This window comes from Melopsittacus undulatus, chromosome 8 (assembly GCF_012275295.1).
Source record: "Melopsittacus undulatus isolate bMelUnd1 chromosome 8, bMelUnd1.mat.Z, whole genome shotgun sequence".
NCBI lineage: Eukaryota > Metazoa > Chordata > Aves > Psittaciformes > Psittaculidae > Melopsittacus > Melopsittacus undulatus.
The window spans coordinates 47,938,682-47,958,664 of NC_047534.1; positions in this window are offsets into that span (position 1 = coordinate 47,938,682).

Genomic DNA, 19,983 nt, shown 5'->3' on the forward strand with positions numbered 1-19,983 from the left:
TTAATGCTAAAAAGTATTTAAAGGAAATGCTTGAAAAATGCTACTCATAACACAGTAATATGTTACCACCATCACTTGCACTGTGTTTTCTATGGAGTGGCATAGACAAATAAAGGTTTCTTTAAATAATGTTAGGTGTTTCTGGGTATGCCAGGAACAACTGGCAGTTAAAACATTCACCCTGCTTGACTGTATGGGTTTGCTATTATTCTTTGAGCTGATATCCCCTCTGATTTGTCAGTTCTGTTAAATCTTGATGAAAAAGGGCGAGAGAGTGAAAACAGCTCAACTTCAAGCACAAGTGTAATACATGCAGAGGTATCTTTCCTTATTCTGAAACTGTTTGAAGTATATTCTTGCGTATTATTAATGGTTGTCTCGTTACACAATTTTGCTTAAATCTTAAAGGTGCTATGATACCTAACAGTGCTATATCATAGAATCATAGAATAGTTAGGGCTGGAAAGGACCTCAAGATCATCTTGATCCAACTCACCTGCCATGGGCAGGGACACCTCACACTAAACCATATCACCCAAGGCTTCATCCAACCTGGTCTTGAACACTGCCAGGGATGGAGCAGTCACTACCTCCCTGGGCAACCCATTCCAGTGCCTCACCACCCTAACAGTAAAGAATTCCTTCCTTATATCCAATCTAAACCTCTGCTGTTTAAGTTTCAACCTGTTACCCCTTGTCCTATCACTACAGTCCCTAATGAATAGACCCTCTCCAGCATCATGTGCTTTGAGATCCTCTTGTGGTAACGGTTGTGGTACTGGTGGCTATTGTGAGTCCCAGTGCTGTGTTTTGGGAATTATAGCTCAAAAAATCTAACAGTGTGTTGTTATAGCTTTGCGTTCTGAGTATTTTGTCTGAAATATCTAAAATGCAAGCAAAATCATAACACTGAAAATTCACAAACGCTAAGCTCCTAAAGATGAATCAGAAGCAGAACTATCAACAGGGCAGGTTTATGGTTCAAGGGTTTTTGGAAAAATCCCAACTCACCCAACAATCTAGAAGCCATGACATCAGAGTAGTATTGACTTTGATGGCTGTTTCACTTGACCCTCTTCAGCTAGTTACTGAGTAGCATCAGGATGCAGTTTGCTCTATGGAGCCTGAGGTTTATCCTGTGACAGGAGACGAAAGAGTGTTGATGTTCAGAGCACTTGAGCACCTCCTTGCTTAGGCAAAGAAACAACCAACCACCTCCCTAAAAAAGCAAACCAGACTGAAATTAATGGTTCTACTTTTATGGAATAGATTTCCTAGGTAAAATACTCACATACAAATTCCAGTAAATAGGCTCTTCACCAAGAGCTATGAAAAAATCTAGCCCTACCCCTACCCTCCTTGAAGTCCCACAAAGTCCCACAGCAGGAGTTGTATAGTGGAGAAGATTTAGTCATCCCATTTTTGCTCATGACCTATTTGAGCTGATTGCTGACAGGCTGTACTACATTTCAGAAAGAATAGTGGAGGAGTTGCGAAAATGCTCAAATGTGGCTGAATTTGTTGAGCTTACATTCACTCTGGGAATAACATGGAAGAACAATAAACTCTAAATCGAAGAGTTAAATGTTTTAAAAGCAGAAAAGTTATCAGCTGCTCAAGTATAAGCATATGTCTTACAGGTACTTCTCTACTTGATTTTAATAAAGAAGTAAAGGAGCAAGAGAGTGAAGTTCAGTTCTTAAGTCTGCTGCTTTTTTTTGTATTTTGCTGATCATTCTGGGCTATCTAATCGCTTCTTGGCAGGATCATAAATATTTGACAAATGGACACGAAAGAAATTATGTAGTGAGTTGGCTTCAGAGACACTGGTAAAAGCATAATTGAAAGGAGCTCAGTACTGGTTACTGTGCCTCTTCTGTAGCACATCTGTGGATGATGGGAGTAGTAGTCAGAGCACTTGGATAAGTAGATTTGAGGTGAAAATGTGCTATTCAGGTCATCTCTGAGGTATGCCAAAGTTGCACTGAGTGTATCTCAGTTAGAGGAAGATGACAACTCTTTTACTTAAGTCACACTTATGCTGTTCCAGTGTCACAGAAGTCAGAGGGAGGATCTGGCCAGGGATTTAGAGAGAAAGGATGGCAAAAATTTGCATGTTTGGGCTACACACCACAAGAAGCTATATGTAATTATAAGACTGTGTGTCTTTTAAGCACTTTGGTGGGATGATTTTAGTCTTTCTAGATACTTAATCCTCAACCAAGGTAAGCCAAAGCAGGTTCACAAGTTTCACAACCAAGGCAGAGAACATACCCTGTTATGCAGGCTGAAGTAGGAAGCCAGGTATTCGGATAACTTCCTGGACAATATGGAGATTACAAAGATGACTTGTGTGCTGGTTGCAAAGCAAATACTCTAGGACGTGAACCAGTAGCTGATAGTAAAGGTGACCTTATCCAAGCTTCAGTGTAAACTTCTCTGCCATAAATATTTTTCTGGTAACTTACACATGCAAATAACTCTACACCATATCCAGACTACCCAACTCCTTTTCACCCCTGCTCCTCCCATCCCTCTGGATAAACCAGAATTGTCTAAACAGTCATTAAAAAGTTACCTTTCACTCTGTGAATTCTTCATGCATCAGAACTGATCAGAGCCATTCAGGTTCTGTTATTTCACTGGGGTTCCAGAGACCAAAGGGGCTCCTGTCTTGCACAGTTAGCCATGTCGCCAGCAATGTCTGCATGTGTACTCTTAGGTGCTTCTCCTACAAATGTCTGAGAAAGCTTCTTTGATCATCCAGGACACAAACTCCAAGTAGCTGAAAACATTTTTGACTTTGTGGTCTGGGAGCATTATAACAAGGCAGAACGTCAGTTTTCCCAAGGTAGAACTAGAAAGCCCACCTCACTCAGTGTCCTACAGATTCTGTTTGCATGGCTCTGTTTTCATTCAACTCCTTTCTAAACCTGTGCTACCAAATCAGCAGCAAGGGTAAATGAATGTAGTGTTTTCCAACTTCAGCAGACTCCTAGCAAATGATGGGACTAAGCAGATAGAGAGTCTGGGCTCCAGCCTTTGCTGTTGCCTAGCACTGCTCCCATTTCTGAGCTCTTTTAACTTGGCTGTCTCTACTCGTGCATGCTCATTTGCCCCAGCTAGTATTCAGTCAGTCATCATTTCCTACCATGTATTTGCCTGGGGTTCTCTAACCATTCCGTCAAGACATTCATCTTTCTTTTGAAACATACTTTGCTACTGGCTTAAGACAACAGTGAACACAATTTCAGGGTAACATGATTTGCAGCCATGCTTCTGTAAAATCTCTAGAGTGATTCCTAAAAACCAGTCAAAAAGCACATCCATTTTCTCACTTCAGCAGTCACTTTAAATAGCACTGACTTCCATGCAACAATTTCAGTGGAAAGTTGGCCCCATACTAACTTGTGTAGGTGCCTTGTCTGCTTAGGGAAATGAACATTTTCCCTCCACAAAACCCTGTGAGACCAGTATTCAGTAGTCAAGTAGGGGTAGAGCTTGAAATAAACAATTTGTCTTTGGTTGACCTGCCATGCAAGAGGTTGTCAGGCAAAAACTCGTAGAGCACAAATTATGTCCTTTTCAGCATCAGAAAATGTTCTGACCACCTGAAAGAGACCTTCATAAAAACAGCAAAAAAAACTTAGCTTAGATTTTTTATGATTAAAAATAGATTCTCATTTCTGCAATATTTTATGATTTTAAAATATTGTCCAAAGAACTTGAAGAGCTGTTAGTTTGCTGACGTTCATGTCTATTTATGGGGATTTTTTCCTGTTGTTTGATAATGATTTCTACAAGGAAAGTACACAGAAGCAGAAAGAAAAGTAAACATTTATGGCAACTAAAGGCTTTTGTGTTTTCTTTCTGCATATAGGCTGCTTCAGTCCCACGAAGAGCAGCCATTTTCATATAGTCTTGTTGACATCATATTTGTACAACCATACTTGCAGAAAACCCTTGTATTTACAGTACCGTCTTATAATACAGTACCATCTTGCAGTTCCTGGCATAAGCACCCCTCGAATAGACCTGCTAGTTGCCTGTGTGGGTCAGACCTCAGTCAACATTGAGCCCTTGAACAGTACAACATCATCTTTATCTGAAACTTTCCCCCAATAGCGATATTTTATTACAAGAATTTCCCTCATAGCTTGGTCAGCTGAAGTTTGTTAGTAATATCAGTGCTATTACAATGCAAAAACTTCTGTAACTTTAAGAAGTAGAGACCCTAGAGGATTTAATGCATTCTATCACTATGTTAATACGTTTACATCTTTCACTACAGCATCTTTTCATTGTTGTAATGTTTGTTATAGAAATACTTTGTGAAAAGCCTCAGGTGATTGCTTTGTGCTTCATCTCTCCAGGTGCAACAGGGGTTTATTTTAATGGGAAGTCTCAAGACCATTTTTCTGGTGTATGTTTTTCTGCAGTTGCAACACTTCATCTGTGCTGCATGCACTGCTGACTCACTTGAAGGTTTCAATAGTGATCTCTCATCAATCATTAAAAGAAACAAGATTGCTGGGTCTAAAAATCAGAGTAATTTTTTTTCTTTATCTTGGCAAGAAGCATTTAATCTTATCCAGCAACCTCTGCATTTTAGAGTGTAGCTTTGAAATAATGTGTTGTGAAGAATGCAAGGCAATTTCTAAAAAGTAGCTACTATAAAATATATTGGAGCTATAATCTCAGTTCAGGGTGCTGAATGAGCAGTGGAGATGAAATAAGAATTGTCAGTACTTTAAGTGTTTAGCTGTTAAGTGGGTGCACGTGTATATGTCTGTGTTTAGGCCTCTGTGTGTATCATCCTGAGGGCTTTGTCACCCACAAGTAATACTGGTCAGTGGGGCATGTAGTGCTATGTGTTGGGCTGTGGTCACAGCTGCCTCATCTTATACCTTTTCCTTTCCTTCATCTCTCTTCATTTAGAATAGATCTGCATCTACAGCTTACGAATATTTCAAAGGTGACTAAAATGGCTTGGCAGCCTCTCAGTTTTCTTATAGAAACTTTCTAGGTCTGAATCACTTGCTGCATAACAGTAATTTCAACAAGTAACAGCTGCCGTCCAGGGACCAAAATTTGTATTGCAAATTCCAGCATACCTTTGCAATACCTTCACAGTGAGCAAATATTGCTGTAATTGATTTATAGATCAAGCTGAAACAGAGGTAATTGAAGCAGTTTTCTTGGAGTTATCACAAAAGGAACTTGTTGGCATGGTCAGAAATTTACCACATCTCCCATTTCTTAGGCACATATTGTAACTACAAAGCTGCAAATTAAAGAAATTCCCACCCGACCTGCTGGCCTGATAGATGTGTGACTAAGGCTTAAAGCTAGTTCTCTCATTCTCCTGAATAAGCAAATGTTACATAAGATTAAATTTGGGTGTAAAGTCTTGATTCTGGCTATTGAAATAATTTAATGAAACTTAACTTAGTGACAGGAAGTAAATGGCCCCTTCATGCTTAAAATGAGCCAAATTAGGCTGGCAAATGTCCCCCCATCATGAGGATATTGGCTTCTGGCCGGGGCTGTACCTCTAAGCTTCCTTCTGTCCAGTGTCAGCCTCTGCTAACTATGAATTTGCTGAGCTTCCTCCTCACCATCTGCATCTCGGCTGTGCCTGTCCCTTGTATCTTCCACTTCAATGTGCTTGGATCTATTACTCTCTGTTTTTCTGACTTTCCACTTGTTTTCTCATAGTTAACATTCCCTCCTCCTAATTACACATTCACACAGAAAAAGAAAATCATAAAGCTATTTGGATACTTGAGGTCTATGCATAGCTTTATGTTGAAGAAACTTTCAAAAGTGCCGCTTTCCACCTCCTTTTTCAGCTGGTGGAATTGACTGCAGTGGTCAAATTATATCTTCTATTATCTGTTGTATCAAAGCAAAAGATTGGATTGTTAGCTGATAAAGAGTAACATTATGGTTGCCTCAATCTTTTCCAGATATATCTGGAAGTGAATTTTGACAAATTTTATATTTCTAATAATTTGGGTTAGCTGGAGAAACTACATTTATTTGGGAATAGCAAAGACTATTTTTTTGCCCCATGCATTCTCCAAGAAAACCCAGTTTTTAAATTACTTAAAATGCTCTGGAATGCTTATAACCTTGGATGTAAGTTGAAATTAATGAGACTAAAAATCAAATTTAAGATGTGCTTAATCAGCATCTGAAAATGTATGGTACTTGTTTACAACCCTGAATCAGTCCTTCAGTAAAAGCATTTTCTTTTCTTGAAGGACTATTCGTACACATCTGTGTGTGTGGGCTCCAGTTTCAGTCTTTCACTGAGGAAGTAAAAAACCATATGATTACCTCTGATTATTTGTAAACAGAGACTCGGAATGCAAAACTGTAGACTGGAAGAATGCTACCTGTTTGCAAGGGTCTGCTCAGTGTTTAGTTACGTGAAAGCATTTGGTTTTTATCTTTTGGGTCCATACCAAAGTCTTACTTTCTCTTCTGTTCTGTATGTTTATGTAATACATAACGTTACAACCTAAAGTTTAGCTGCTTTGTTTCTTTTTACTTCACAACCTTTTATAGGACTTTGTAAATTAAATTTGGTAATTGAAACAGACAAGTTTCTTTAACGCAAATTATAGCCTATCTTAGAATGCATGATCTGTTTCATAGCCATTACTGTGACTAAGTGGGTTGTGTGGCAGGAGACTCAAGACTCCAGCTTAATAAATCATTGCCCGCTTGGTCAGTTTTAGGCATGAAGGAACAAAAACATAATACAATTTCTGGTTCAAGTAAAGGATTATCAAGAAAGATTTGTGAGTTGTGTGCAACCCCCTAACCTTCTGGGAAAGGAGGCATTCTAGGACTCACTTATCTCCCCATGAATAAATAAAATAGTCTTGCCAATTAAAAGTCCTTTATTGATAACCTGCAGATTTATTTTTTGCCATGGCTAGAATGTAGGTAAGACAAAGCTTAATTCAATTGTGTACATCCCCCAGTGGAGACCTACAAGCAATGTACAAAAGAGCCTTTGCTTGCTTTGAGAACGTGAGGTATTGGAAGCGGCACACAACTTGCCAATCCAGCTAACCCTGTGATAGGCTGTGAAACCTATTAGTAAGAAAACAAGCAAACAACTTAAGCAAATTATATTAGAAGTACAGCTTAGTGATTTAAAAGTTAAAAAATACAAAAGATAGATGCAGCATCAAATAGGAACCTCTTTAGAGGTTAAATTAGGATTTTGAATGCATGCAGATGAATGAGAACAGTTTAATCGCAGATGAATGAAGTTTAACTTATTTAAATGGCACTCTCTGTCTCCACTTCTAATTGTACCATATGGCGTCACCTAATAAGAGCCAAGTGCACATGCCAGTTACATCACAGGATGATATATTATAAAGCAATCAGATTTGAAGTGAAGATTTATGATGGAGCTGCTCTTTGTTAAAATCATGCAAACAAAAAAGCCATCTGATCTGTTATGTTCACTGAATAGGCCTCTGTTTTAAAGCTCCTGTTCTAAAGACTTGTCTCTTGGCAGGCGTCCTGTATCCCTGCGAAGTCTCAGAAAAGGTTAAGAGCTGAGGGGAGGATCCCAGAGGTGAGACCTACCTTTATGCTCTGACCAAAATACTTTGCTGAGGAAGGATAAAGTGGTGATATTCTGAGGTGAGCTGAGGGCTGGAGTGCCCGTTATCCTGTTGTTTCTGGTATATAGATTTAGGAAGCCCCTCTTGGAATTATCACAAATTTTCCTCCTCTCCCTGCCCACCCATTGCTACATGTTGAGGAGGTGGAAGTGACCATTCTACTCTTAATTCTTACTCCTGTATAACCCATGCTAAAGAGTTTTGTTGGTGTTGTGCATACTAGACTTGACCACTGTAAATATGACTGTAAATATCTTTAGGGAGATACTCAACCCCAAAGACCCAAAAAGTGATGGAGAATACTTTGCATACTTTCATCTTGTCTGGGTAGTAACTTATGGTTCTAGGAAACTTAGATAAACTTGAAAATTAAATTAAGTGCCAGTAAATTCCTTCAGCCTGCCTGTGTGTACATCATCATTAAATATGAATAACGTGATCGATAAGTCAGTGGGATGGTTTTTTTCCTGTGTTGTCATTATTTACATTCAGAATTCACAGCTGTATTTCAGCCAGTCATGGTAACTCCTCAGAAGCTGCAAAACTGTCATTTCTTTCTCTGCTTTGTTATAGCACAGATGGTGAAATTCACATTGGTTTTATTTTGCAGTTTTTAGGGAGCAAAAATCAGCATAACTTTCTCTTTATTTCCTTTCCAATATATCCAAATGATTACTGAAACCTTTAGGAATATCAGGGAAAATAGCAGAGCGTTTGTAGTTGTTCCTGTGGTCAGAGGGGAAGACATTGTAGTTGATATTAATTTGCTGGAGTTTGTCTAAAACTCAAAATAGCATAGTAATGGTCTTGGTTTAGGAAATAGCTACTTGGAAAAAAAATCCAGTGAGTTTAAGTGACCTATTCAGTGTATTTAAGAATGGGTCTGTAGAAAATCTACGCTGATATTATTTGAAACAATTTATCATTCAATATCAAAGCTGGAACACTAGGAGGACATCAGCATCCATCTGCAAACAGAAGGATTCAAACAGTGATTTCTGCCATTGCCAGTTAGGAAAGCTTTAAAATAACAGTCACCAGGAATAATCTGCAGGTGAAGAAATTGCAACACATGTGCATTCTGACTGTCATTTGACCTGTGTGCAAGCATGTAAATCTCCCATTATTCCCAAACTGAATAATCCTTGGATAAAACCAAAGCCATCAAGCGGAAATAATAGTCAGAACTATGTAGCTCTGACAGTACACAGAGCTCGCTCTTCTTCTCTGGCTTTTGTTGTACAGCTGGCTGAGCGAGGGATGAAATAAAACAGTTGCACAAGAGTGTGTGAATCTTCAAGTACAACAGGATGATCTGTCCAGACTAAAAATACAGGGAAAGATGAAACAAGATGAAGATTGGGGTTGATGTACAGGGCCTGAGACAACACAGTGACAACACTTTTCCCCTGCTGAAGAAAAGTGTATGGATTTGATCAGACGGGTCAAGCTCTGAACTGAAGAATTCCTAGTACCTCCTCACGTCTGCCTTTGGAGACCAGGATATTCACAAAGCTATTTTGTTACAAAAGTAAAGAAGCGCCCTGGCAAACTCATGCCATACGTGACAAGAAGCAGATCCTCCCAAGTGGAACAGTATACATTTTCCTTTCAGATTTACCCCAAAAGAATTTTCATTGTTCATAATAATTTAATCCAGGTTCCTTCTCTCTTTGCATGTCATTTACTGAGAAGTTTAATGTATAAATTCATTTACCTATTTTTGTTTGCTGTAAAAAGTTTCAGGGAAATGACTGGGGAAAGTTAAGCATAATTATTGTTCAGATTTTGGTCTGCCTCTTGAGCTGCCCTCTTCGGGCAAAATCTAATGATGACTTTTCTGATACCTCTCTCTTGAGGAGAAAGTCCGCTGTTGCTCTTTTTGTTCCCTGACGTCTCCGGGTGCCTTATACAGTCAATGAAGAGAGAGTTTTTCTACAGAGGAAATCAAAGCATCTAAATGATCCTCCTTTTCTAAATCATTCACTTCAGAGGCTGTTCTCTTCTATTGATTATAGGTGGTATCTAAAACTTGCATTGAAACCAGCAGTGCCGTTTCCTTGGGAAATTTTTGCACAACCAATGCAATTTTAGGTTTGCTCTCCTAGCTGCATCTTTCCAACTCTAGCTGGGGATATCTTTGAGAATGAGCATAAGTAGTCCTAAAAGCTCCAGGGAGATGTGTTGTGTTGCTGGCTGGAAATCTTTTATTAGATAGTTATGTCATGAGCCTTTGGAAAAGTCCCCATACTGTATTTCATGAGAAACCAAAGATCCACAGTTACAGAGGTGTTCAGTCTGTGTTTCTGTAGGGTTGTAGCCATGCTTGTAGATGAAGGGAAGCCTGCTTCCCAAAAGAGGTCCTGGTTGAAGGACATTTGCTGAGTTGTACTTAATAGTCCTGCTGAAGGCACCAGCTCATGAAGAATAAATACTTCAATATGTATCCTTAAGTTAGAGGAGGGCGTTATTAGTTTTCTCATTTTTACCAAGAAGGGAGTTGCCAGATTCATGTTAGCAGTTTCTGGGTAAATCATAGCTGATTTTCAAGGCAACCAGAGCAGATAGATGTCTGAATGTCACTGCAGTCCTGCTCAAACTATAACCATTGCATGGCAGGCAGAACAGTGGTTTGTGGTTATCTCAGCAGTATTCTGGGCTTGCAGCTGAGGGGGATCAGGTGACTTATGGCTATGCTGGTCCCTGGCTTCTCATGCAGCCTCCTACGTTTCAGCTGCCTGAATGCTGTGCCTGCTGTCTCCAGCTAGAAAAGGAGCCCCTGCTCCTGCAAAACCTGTATAACAAGCATTGTTCTGACTTCTCTCTTCCTGGTTGATTTCAAGCATCTCTGGTAAAGTCATTTTTCCTCTCATCATCCTGATGCTGTCACACCCACACCCTAATTGGAGCACCTTCCCATCATCTACCTCTTCACCGTTATCACCAGAGTGATCCTCTATATCAGCTCTAAATCCTTTCCAGCCAGTTCATTCCCCATGCGCTGCTCTGTCCTCTTCTTCTAAATCTCCTGTCTGCATGCACAGCTTAAAAAAATCTGCTTTTCTGTCACCAAAATTGGAGCAACCTTTTATAACATTTTAAGACACAGTCAACAAAATCTGAAAGACAGGGGAATATTCAGACTTCCATAAGAAGATTCAAGATATAATCTATATATTTTTGGGAAGATCTGTCAGTTTTGGGTTAGTCTGAGAAGTTTTACTGCCAATAATAAATATTTCAGCAGAATCTTATTGATGAGCATCTCATCTCATTCAAAATTAAATATTTTTCCTATATATATACCTGCTATTTTCCTGCTCTTTATGATTACCAAGTATTGAAATCAATTTTGTTTGGTCTTGTAGAAGACATTTTGCTTCCAAATTTACAGTGGCATTTTAAAATCCATTAATAGAACTTTTGTTCTCAGACAAAGAGAACAAGACAACGAAGCTTAAAATACCCTTCCTCCTGATTGATCAACAATAGATTATTTTTTAACAGGTATTATCATGAATACTTCCCATTTCACCCATTTCTCTTCCAGATTATTTTAGTTTTGAAATTATCCACCAATCCTTTCTCTATGTATCACACAACTAAACCATTTAAATGAATGGCAGCATGCTCATCATTAGAACAGAAAATGTTATGAGGTCCATGTCACTGCACTACCATAAACTGTTAGAGAACTCTTTGAAACCTTTGTTAAATTTTTTTGTGGATAGCTTCCCATCTTTGATCTGGTTTTAGTCAGTCTCCAAGCCATTGATGAGCATGTTTCATTTTGTTTAAATGGATGCTTCATCTGTCACATGTAATGTCAATCAGAGTAGGTAATTCCAGGTGATCTTGTCAGTTAGTTCTCTGTAAGACTTTATAAGACAGGCAAACCTTTACTGAGGCAGTGCAGGAAATTTGTCTTCTGTTCATTGTCATGCTTGGCTGGCACAGAAAGTAGTTTCTCACAATACCATATGTGCTAGAACTATTATTTCACTCAATGCTATATCACAATTATTTTATGTTGACTGATGCTTGGTTTTCACATTTTTAGATCAAGAGGAGTGATTCTGTAACATGTTCTGAAGGTGCTTAACAAATCCACAGTTCTTGCCGTACTACATCCCAGAGAAATGAAAATAAACACTGTTGGTGTGTGGTCTGAGACCAGGCACTATCATTTGGTACAGGTATTGCAACAGTAGCTTGTTCATCTTGGGAGAAAAGGGAAATCTGTAAAGTGTGGAACAAGTTATTTCTCTCTATGTATTACATGAGATGAACCTAATTCTGTGGAAAGTATGTTAGGAAGAGATAGATTGCCTGCAGTTTGAATTGAATTGAACTGCACATAGACAGTATTTAAGGGCAGGAATAGACGTGCTACCTACACAAATGACAGGAAGATTATCTTTAAGTGTTAGCTTTCACAGTGCCTCACAAATAAATTTTTAAGTCCTAGAAAGTGGCATGCATCCAGCTCAGGTCCCTGCACAAGCATTAATCTCATGAACAGAGAAATTTACTGACCATGTGATTCAAAGTTAGAGTTGCAGAGCCAGGCCCTAAGGAGAGAAATGTTTTCAGCTGATGCTTCAAATGGTCATCCTTATGCCAGTGCTTCATCAAGGCATTTTGTCACCTGCAAATCACATGTTTTTTTACCCTCTTGGTTCCTGACAAGAACAGGTAAGCTCAGGACACAGGTAAGCAGGGTTGCTACTTGAATTTTGCTATTACAACAGCAATTAAGGATAACTAAGATGAAAAGAAAAATGTGTGCCTCAATATGGTGTCTGTTCTTGATTTTTAACATTTGCATATGTGTGGCTGTGCTTGTTGTGATTTTGTGCTTCCTGAGGTGTATACTATTGTCTCTTGTCAGGGAACTGCATTAGGAGCCAAGTCAGGCCTTGGTCTCCTGTCCCTGTGCGTTATAGCAGTGGACTGTGGACAGACGGTGCTTCAGGCATTCCTGAGAGGAGGAGCAAAGGAGAAAAGGGATCAAGTTCAGTGATAAAACCCATCATGAGCTGGTGTTTCAACAGGTCTTTCGCTGCTGGTTTATTTTTTTCTTACTCGCTCAAGTGTCCCATCAGCCTGCAAACTGGCAGAGGTGATATTGGTATTCTTGAGCAGCTCAGGAAATGGTATTTTTTGTTCTTTTCCCCAGACATGACCCATTTCTGTTTCGAGTGATCACTTAATTCAGCATCAGGACGTATGCTGTTGGCTGCTGAGATATATGCCAAACAGGACTGACTGCTTATAGCCAAGAATAAATCCAAGAATTTAGACATACTTGGAGCCTCTCTGCCTGGTCTGCTCAGCCCTGGCAATTTGATTACCTTCTCAGGCCTTTTTTTGCAAGAAGGAAGATCAGTTTTGTTTCTCCTCTCCTCCTTCAAAAAATATTCTTTACAGCATGAAAACCTCTCATGTATAATGAAGGGCCCAGGTGCATGCCATCAGTGTTGGGTGGACTTATGCCAAGAAGAAGGTATTAAGACCTGTTGCAAACAGAATAGCTGAGTGAGTTTTATTGCCCAATGTGGGGGCATAGTACCATGTTAGCAAACTGACCATAGCACATCTGTAGTAAAAGTGCAAACAGTATGGATTACAGGAGAGCTTGTGACTGGGTACTGCTTAGCAACAACACATGTTTAGGTCACAAACTTGGTGACATAATTCATACTAGGTCACAAACTTTGTGACATAATTCATGCTGGGGATGAATAGGCAGTATCTGAACACATAGCAGGCATAATGTTCAAAAACAACTAACCCTTTCACTGCCTTCCAGCAACAGCATTACCTTTCTGTGTTCTTTCTTTATAAAGCAGTGTTAAGGATCAGAAATTTCATTTTTCCAGAATTTGAGAATGCTAAAGTTCATTCTTCTAAAGAAATTCATTCATATGGAATTTCTGTTCTCTGTCTGGCTACAAATATATAGGACATATAGTCAAGAGCTGATACTGTCAAAATTCAAGTTGAAATCTTGACTTTTTCCTGATTATTTTTCCTTTTTGTGCATATTTTAATGTTGTTTTTACATTATGATACAATATCATGAATGTTTTGATGTTATAGAAGGAGCTTAGAATTTAGTGTGGCTAATTGGATTTTAAGGATCATACCTCAAAAAGCTGGCTTTCTTGCTGTTTTTTACGTCACTTTTCAAATTAATAGTCTAGGCTTACCTATGTCACACTTATGTCCCAGTGATCATACCTTTGCAACAGAAGGGCATGTTTGTAGCAGATGTTTTCACATGATGCTTTTTTCTGTAGTCTGAAAATTGATTTCTGAATGTCTTTGTTTTTTAACTTTAAGCGTGTGCACTGTTACTTTATATTCGTTAACTCAGGACTTCAATAATAATTTTTTTCACTCCTTTATTGAAGACTAATTGCAAGAGTATAATCATATCCCAAGAACTAATGTGTATGTCTGTAGTGACTATTGGAAGAGAGTATCGCCTGAGTGGTGTGTTTGAGTCTGCCTTTGTCCCAGGGTGGATATCTATGTAGTTTGTACTTAAGAGGACAAATAAGTAATACAAAATGCACCTGGACTCAGTTACAACTTGCATGAGTTCTTTCAAAGCCTTGAGGTATTCTCTTTGCTCTTGGCAGAGGAGCAACAATACATTTTTAAAACAAAACTGCAACTTTTCCCTTCTAATTAAGAAAAGTGTGAGGTTACAGTGCCCATCATATCTTTTAATCTGTCACCTACATATTTAGGACTCTGTTGATTGCCTAGATGCAACCTAAAAAAGTAAGCAGTTGAACTTATTTTCTATTTGCCTGCAAAAGAGTCTCTGCATTCTCCAGAGATTTTGTGGCCACACAGCACAACAGAAATCCCTACCTCCAGTAGGACAGAAACCACTCATGGAACAGATTTAGTGGAGCAGAGCACCCATTTATAGCACCCACTGGAGTTCACACCCATTGTGTGGCTGCAGGGGTTGCGTGGCAACTCTCAGCCATGCTGTTCCTAATTTAGTCTCCAGAATCTAGTGGCATGCAAACTGCACCTAATTCTGAAATGTGTGTTGTTCAAGGGCCATTAGCTCATTGGCCTTCAAATCTGTGAAAGTTTGTTCTTAGGTGAAGTGAATGCCATGAGGTTCTCCTTCTTTCCATCAAGGGTTATCCCATAGACATTTGCAAGGAGCCCTCCAGAGCTCCACAGAAAGTTTATTAGCACAGTCTTGTCCTTGTCAATAGACGTTTTGATGGAGGAGTCAGGAGGTGAAGATTTTCCTATCACATTGACTTTTTGTCTTGCTAATGCAAGAATATTGATGCTTTGTATTCAGTTGGTCTCTATGACAATGTTGGAACAAATACCCTGAGTGGCTGGATTGAATTTAACATGAAGACACAATTTTGGTACTATTGGCTACTTTACCATTGCATCAAGTTGTTTAGTCAGTTTCTGTTTATCTCTCTTTCCTAGTTTGTGTTGATTCCTTTATTTTATCTTACCATCTTTCATCACAGGAAATTATGTGCATTTTTTAAAATAACTAGAATAAAATGGTGTATCTGTAAAAAGTACATATTTTTACTGCTACATATTCAGGGTGCAGGTGTCATGCTTGACACAGAACACCAGGTCTTTCCAAATGATTCAGTATTTGGATTGGTGGGTGGTGGTGGGGAAGGTCATGTGTTTTTAAGTAAAACAAACCATTAAATTGGGAAGAACTGGGACAGGAACCGTTAAATTGGGATAGAAAACATTGTGCTAGAGATTGGTACAGAGGCATATCAGCCTCTTAATTGATGGCTGTATGTCCCTCATTTGGAGGCCTTTTCTCTAGATGTCTTTCATAACATGACAGTAGCAGCACACATGGATTCAGATTAATCTTTCCAGAACATGTTCTTGAAAAATCAGTTAACCTGTGGGAAGGGAGCCAGCCAGAGGCAGCTCTGAAACTATGCATTTGGCCTGAATATCTGCCTAATGCAAAGGTCAGATACGGACTGCATCTGGCTGCCATCTTTTGAATGAACCATTCCAATCCTGCTCTGTGAACACACATGCTCCTGCCAGGAAAATACAGAGTTAAAGTCTGAAAATATTATTTTCTGCAAATATGAATCTTAGGTCCTAAAAATCTCCAGCTTCTGAAGATCCATTTATAATACCTGGTACTGGGATGGCTTCAAAGTCCGGCTGTGAAGCCACCCCATTAACCTGAGCAATCATTTCAAGCCTCTTTTATTTTTTTTTTCAACAGATCAGATGTGTCCAAAGCTTTTAATGCTGAGAATCTTTGGATCCAAACCTTCTGTTTTGTTTAATTTCTAAAAATGCACTGGTTGCTTATCAGGCTAAAATCATGAACCCACAGCATCTGACATGGCCAGGGACAGCCCTTATAGCACAAAGTAATTGTGCATTCATATTTCTCCAGTATCACGCTTCAGAAGCACATCAATGCATTTCCCCACATCTTAATCGATGCTCACAAATTTTAAACAGTTTCCTGCTAGGGGTCAGTGACTTACAAAAACAAAATCTGATGGAGTAGCCATCATGATTTACCAGGAAGCACACTCTGCTGACTGCACCTAATTTGCAAAACCAGCATCGGAAAACAGAAGGGAGAGAATGGTTCATTCACTGGGGGTTCTGCTCATTTGATAAATGGCAACTTGTCCAGGTGCTGTGTTAGAAATAATTTTCAATTTGATTAAATAACTGGGGGAGGAATACATTGCCCCATTCATTCAAAGTCCATCAGCAGTAAGGGGAAGCTGGCTGTTTCCCCATAAGACATGCAGGTGTTGCTTGTATTCTGGCTGCTATAAATTGGTGGGGTTCAGGAAATTAATAGTGTGATGGAGCAGGCAAGATAATCAGAATAAATCTGCAAGTGGATCCTCTCCTGTTTTGACCTAAAAGCACATGAAATCATAGCAAGGATGCCAGTTGAGACTAAAGCTTCAAAATGCTACAGTGAAGCAGACTGGTTACAAGATAAGTGCACAAAGAAGTAGTAGAGGCATGGAAAGGAATCCTACAGGATCATAGAATAGTTAGGGTTGGAAAGGACCTTAAGATCATCATGGTCCAACCCCCCACCCTGCCATGGGCAGGGATGCCTCACCCTAGACCATGTCACCCAAGGCTCTGTCCAATCTGGCCTTGAACACTGCCAGGGATGGAGCATTTACCACTTCTTTGGGCAACCTGTTCCAGTGCCTCAGCACCCTTGCAGTAAAGAACTTCTTCCTTATATCTAACCTGAACTTCCCCTGTTTTAGTTTGAACCCGTTACCCCTTGTCCTATCACTACAATCCCTGATGAAGATTAAATGAAAGGAGGACAAGGCAATTCCACCAAGTGGTCTAAGTGACAAACTGTTTAAATTATCAAAAAAAAAAAAAAATTGTCTGTCACCTAGTCCTGACGACACATAAAATCCATTGATGTTAATGTTGTCCAAACCCTTACAAAGGACCAAAAGAGCTGCTTGATGCTGAGATTGCTGATCCATTCAAGGCCTTGCTTGTATCTCAGCCTACCCAGACTCACAGATAAAGTTTATGTGTCAAACCACCGGGCTAAAACCAATAAGCTTTTTCAGAAGACAGCTTCAAAGTAGGACCTAAACCATAGACTGCTGAATTAAAAAGGAGCACATACTCTCCCAGAAAGTGTTGGAAAAGAAGCCCTTCCTCGCTTCTGAAAAATAGGATTGTAATTCCAGGGTTCCTACTCAAAGCTGTGAGTTTCAAATGGTAGCTACTAGAGTAAAGGTCTAGGAAGATCTCTTTCTAAATTGCAAAGAGGAATGGCAAGTCAGAAGACATAGTTTCCTCTGAACTCCTTGCTGGCAAGCTCAGTTTGTTCTCTGCTCAGGGTGCTGGTTTTAAGCACCCACTTTTTTTGTTGCCTTATTCTCCCCACACACCATGAGCAGACATTATAACAAATAATACAAGACTCCTGCAAGGCCAAGTTTGTCCTGCTGAGTGCTCACGTTCCCTTCCAGGATAAACAGATTGAGCTTCACTCCTTTCAGCTATGATTTTTTTAATTTACTCAACATCACTAATACAGTAGAAATCAGGTGACCTGGTTATAAATTAAGGACAGAATTGCTGCATGTGTGCACATGGTTTCTACCATCAGATAAATACACAGATAAACATGTGGTAGCTATTTTAATTAATCATATCCTGGGAGCTTTGCCCATTGTATTCCTAAGAGCAGTGTGCATGATGCAGCACTCTAAAGAAATTCCACACATTGCTTTAACTGACCCCTTACCAAAAGCATGGCTCAGAAAAACTGCAATTTCCTTATTAGAATCACATGTCAGCACCTTGCCAGCTACATTCTTGAATGCTCTTCAGCTCTTTTCTGCACTTGTTGCCCGCAAACACTGTACATAATCCCATCTACAGGGTGACTCACAGCATTATTCTGTGTCAAACTTCTTTCTCTGAAAAGGCTGTGCTGGAATCATTTGGTGCTAGTGCCCTGGAGGCCTCCAGGCAATCCCCAAGTCAGCTGAGTTCATGTTACCAGGGATAGGTGAGCCTGCGCTTGGACTGTGTGCCTGCATAACTGTGACTTCAGTCATAAAGTAATTTCCCAGTTTATGTGGAAATTATACGTAGTTCACCAAATATAGGAAATGGGTCACATTGTAGGCAATATTTTACAGGTGCACTATAGCCAATTCCGGTTGTGACTCATTCAGAAGTACCTTTTGGTTTTGGTTCTTCCTAGCTGCGCTATTTACAGAAGCAGTGGTTTTACTTAGCAGATAACCTTGTTATAGATGGCAGTTAACCCTAGTTATTTACAGCATAGATAATTGCCCAGGGGAGCAATGCTCACATGCTTTTCTCTTTTCCTATTTTCTTTCTCTATCCCTGCAAAGTCTGGATTTCTGCCTTGTGCAAGAAAGTTGCTCAAAGAGTCAAGGAAGTGAAAATACTGAGAGGCTCAGAGAAGGAGCAGTTTCTGGACAACACTTCCAGGGGTGCTGGTTTTCAACACCTTGAGGACTATATTAAAGCCAGAACTTTGCAGAGTGAGGTTTTTATTGTTCTTCCCATAGACCAAAGCTTACACAGATCCCTGCATGTTTTGGGGAAACATTGCTTCAAAGAAGCTCTAAACTGGAGAAAGGTACTTTTAGATGAGGGATTGGGGTTCTCCAAAGTGTAGCTTTCCAGAAAGACAGATAAAAAGTGGTAGTGAACTATCTGAATATCAAGCCTGTCTACTTATGCAGGTCTTTCTAATCTGAGTTCACTCTCAAATGATTAGCAGGGTATCTGTTGTCCCAGGAAGCTGTAGGGCTCTATATGCAGTTGGTCTTATCTGCACTTTCAAAGCATGATGAGCCAGGTTTTCCCCTGGAGACCAAAGGACTATGTGATAGGTCTCAGTGTGAGGAAACAGAACAAGATTCTCCAAGGGAGTATACTTGTTAGTTCTCACCATGATGGGAGATGAAGTTACGTTATCCAGATGAACCCCTGCCACTGAAAGCTCATCATTTCCTGATAATTTAATGAAACTGAATCTGAAAACTTACTGTTTACATTCATTCTAAAAGATGTGTTTAAGTCATCAGTCCTTATCTCTGGATTTTCACTGATAACATGAAAAGCTTTATAATCTCAGAATTTGCATTTTTGTGCAGAGAGAGCTTGAAATTTCACTGGGAGCTAGGGCAGTCACATCACACAACACTTTTTTGGGAGTGTATCTGAAGACATAAGGTGGGACTTTGAAGACTAAAGAGCACTTTTAGGGCCATAAATTAGAGCCTAGCATGTGAAAGACTGTGATTCCAGAAAGATAAAAAATGTCTTTGCTGTAAAGAAGAAAATATATAACCTTTCCCAGTTTCTGTTTGGATTTGAGGAAGAATATGGACTGATTACTAGAATCTAGTTATACTTATTTGGCACTGGTTATATCAAGTTGCAGAACTGGTCTCTATTGTCTGGATGCTATCCCAGCATACACAGGGGTCACCAGCGTGTGTATTTTTATGCCTTTTCATTTGTGCACTCCAGTTATGTTGTATGGAATAGGCTGTAATGTCAACTCTAGACTTTTCAGGAAAAACAGAGCAATGTCATAGGGATGGAATAACAACTCTCAGCAGGAGCTCACCTTCAGGCTGGGAATACACTCAGCACTGGAGCAGTTCAGGACATGGGAACACTGGAAAAGGGTAAAATTCATATCAACAGATTGCTCAGCTGGAATAGCTACTCACTGCTTGAAAGCTCAGTCATTCTTTTGGAGTTACTTTAGGTCACTGCC